The 3,138-nt window shown below is 46.6% G+C and overlaps 1 pseudogene; it reads left to right on the forward strand.

The window, feature by feature from the left end:
• Positions 1–314: 314 nt before the first annotated feature.
• LOC103610613 lies at positions 315–2,121 on the forward strand (annotated as a pseudogene).
• Positions 2,122–3,138: the final 1,017 nt, after the last annotated feature.

Raw genomic sequence — 3,138 nt, forward strand, 5'->3', positions numbered from 1 at the left:
CCCACATACAGACCGGTTCCCGCTCACTGGCTGAGCGAGGCGCAGGCGCAGCACCGAGGGTTGCGATCCCGTTGCTGGTCCCAGTCCGGTACTGACGGGCGCGACACTGAGGGTTGCGATCCGTTGCCGGACACGAAAAAAGACAAAAAGGAAAAAAAAAAAACAGAAAAGGAAGCAGGAAAACATAAAAAGAAGAGGCAATTGCTTTGAGCCATAAGCCAACCCAACTAAAAGACACAGAGCCTTCCTTACAAACACACATTTAGGTGTGAAATGGCAGTCACTTAAAGACCTGCTTAAAGAAAACAGGTGAGATGACATACACGGAGCTCTTGATGGTTGCTGAGGGACAGTCAAGGGGATGTGGCCTTGTTGAATTCAAGATGGAGGAGAGCATGAAAAAAGCTGCGCAAGTTCTAAACAAGCATAGTCTGAGTGGAAGACCACTGAAAGTCAAAGAAGATCCTGACGGTGAACGTGCCAGGAGAGCGATGCAGAAGAAATGGCTGTGACTGGTTGGATGGGTATGGGACAGGTGGCCCAGGAATGACTAATATCCCACCAGTGTCCTAAATAATCCTAACATCCCAAATGCGATTATGCATGCATTGCAGGCTGGAAGACTTGGAAGCACAGGATTTGTAGTGAATCAGGATTAGAAAGCTGGCTGGAAGAAACTGAAGAAGGTATTTAGTATGGCTGGTGTGGTAGTCCCAGCAGACATTCTTGAGGATAAAGATGGAAAAAGTCGTGGTACAGGCGCTGCTACTTTTGAACAGTCCATTGAAGCTTTGCAAGCTACATCTATGTTTAATGGCCAACTGCTATTTGATAGACCGGTGCACGTCCTTGGGCATTACCAAAGGGAGATTTTTTTCCCTCTGGAGTGCCCACAACAATTCTGCCATGTGCTTAGTGGTATTGGTATGTGGATAGGACCAGGAGGGCAGCCTATTCATTCCAATCACCTGAATAAAAGCATTGGAATGGGAAACATAGGCCTGCAGGAATGGGAATGGAAGGCATAGGATTTGGAAAAAATAAAATGAGGCATAGAGGGACTGTTTGACGGTGGTATGAAAAACATGGGCTGATCTGGATCTGGGATGAACATGGGCAGAATAAATGAAATCCTAAGTAATGCACGGAAGAGAGGAGAGATTATTGCAAAGCAGAGAGGAGGTGGAGGAAGAGGCAGTGTCCCCGGGATTAAAAGGATGGGCCCCCGCATTGATCACACTGGACATGCTGGCATGGAGCGTATGGGCTCAGGCCTGGGCGGGGCATGGATCTCGTAGGCTCTGAGATACAGCACGTGGGTCTGGTCATGGACCACACGCGCTCCGTTGAGGGCATGGGCTCTGGCATTGAGCACATGCGCCCACTGGGCCTCGACCCCGTGGCCTCCAGTGTCGAGCACATGGGCTGGACCATGGAGCACATTGGCTGTAGCAGGCAGCATGTTGGCTCTGGCAGGGAGTGCATGGGTACTGGCATGGGCTTCAGCCACGAGAGCATGGCCACGCCCAGCAGCTGTGTGGGCCAGAGCACTGAGCACATGGGCCCTGCCAGCGAGCACATAGGCCTGAGCATGGAGCACATGGGCCCTATGATAGATTATATGGCCACCAGCCTGGAGCACATGGGCACAAACAGTCTTGAGCACATGGGCCTGGAGCAAATGGGCACCAACAGCCTGGAGTGCATGGGCCCTTCCATGGGTCCAGCCCTGGGCACCGGCATTGAGGACATGCGACTGGTCATGGGTGGCGGTAGTGGTGCAAGCTCTGACCATGCCGTTGGGATGGAGGGTGGCAACTTTGGAGGAAGCTTCACACATTCCTTTGGTGGAGCTGGAGGCCATGCTCTTGGGGTGGCCAGGAAGGCCTGCCAGATATTTGTGAGAAATCTCCCATCTGATTTTACTTGAAAGACGCTGAAGGACAAATTCAATGAATGTGGCCACATGCTGTACGCCGACATCAAGATGGAGAATGGGAAGTCCAAGGGGTGTCATGGTTAAGTTTGAATCGCCACAGGTGGCTGAGATCCTGCTGGAAGATGAGTGGCATGAAGCTGAGTGGCCGAGAGACTGATGTTTGAATCTACCAAAATGCTTAAACGGTTGCCTTTTTCAGACATCCATAAGGGACCTCTGAAGTTGTATTTTTTCTTATTAACCATTTTAATTTGTTGGCTGGATGTATAAAGATGTTTTTAAAATTCAGTTGCTGGGCCGGCCCGGTGGCGCACTGCTACAGTGCGCCGCTTGGGAGCGCGGCGGCACTCCCGCCGAGGGTTCGGATCCCACATACAGACCGGTTCCCGCTCACTGGCTGAGCGAGGTGCGGGCGCAGCACCGAGGGTTGCGATCCATTGCCGGACACGAAAAAAGACAAAAAGGAAAAAAAATAAAATAAAATAAAAAATAAATAAAATTCAGTTGCTTTTTGGGGTAATTTGAATTGCTTTTTTAACAACTGGGGTTCCATTTGACTGTTTGCATTGAGATTCCAATGCGCACAGATTTTTTTTGTAGTGTGGCATCTTGTTGAAATTGAATATGACTTTGATAACAAATACCAGTTCCTGAAAAAAAAATTTTTTTAATAAAAATCATGGATACATATTAACACCTTCAATTCAAATATGCCCAATACAAATACACTGTAGAGTTCTTCCTCAGTATCCACATTGTGTCTGTTTTCCCTTACTCATTTGTTCTATTCTATAATATACTCAAAATATTTCAGAACCATTCCATTGACACCAGTCCTGACAACAAAACCTCCAAGTAAAGATGAAGATTTCTCTGCATGTCTCTTCACCCTTAGTACACATCCCACTAAATGTGTATGCTTAGGGTATTGTGTGCAAGTTGCTTTTTTTCTTTGTACTTACGTTACCAATTTGATATACACATGATCACTTATTTGTGTTTATCCAATTTTAGTGTGCTTTTCAAACTTTTTAATTTAATTTAATTTTTGAATATGTAAAACACATAATTCAAAAGCCAAAACTATAGCAAATAATAGTCATTTCCATCCTTTCTCTCTTACGGCCTGTATTAGTCTGTTTCCGTTGCTTATAATGGAAATGCCTGGAACTAAGGAATTGGTAAAGAAAATGAAATTT

This window comes from Galeopterus variegatus, unplaced genomic scaffold (assembly GCF_000696425.1).
Source record: "Galeopterus variegatus unplaced genomic scaffold, G_variegatus-3.0.2 Scaffold11418, whole genome shotgun sequence".
NCBI classification, from domain to species: Eukaryota; Metazoa; Chordata; class Mammalia; order Dermoptera; family Cynocephalidae; genus Galeopterus; species Galeopterus variegatus.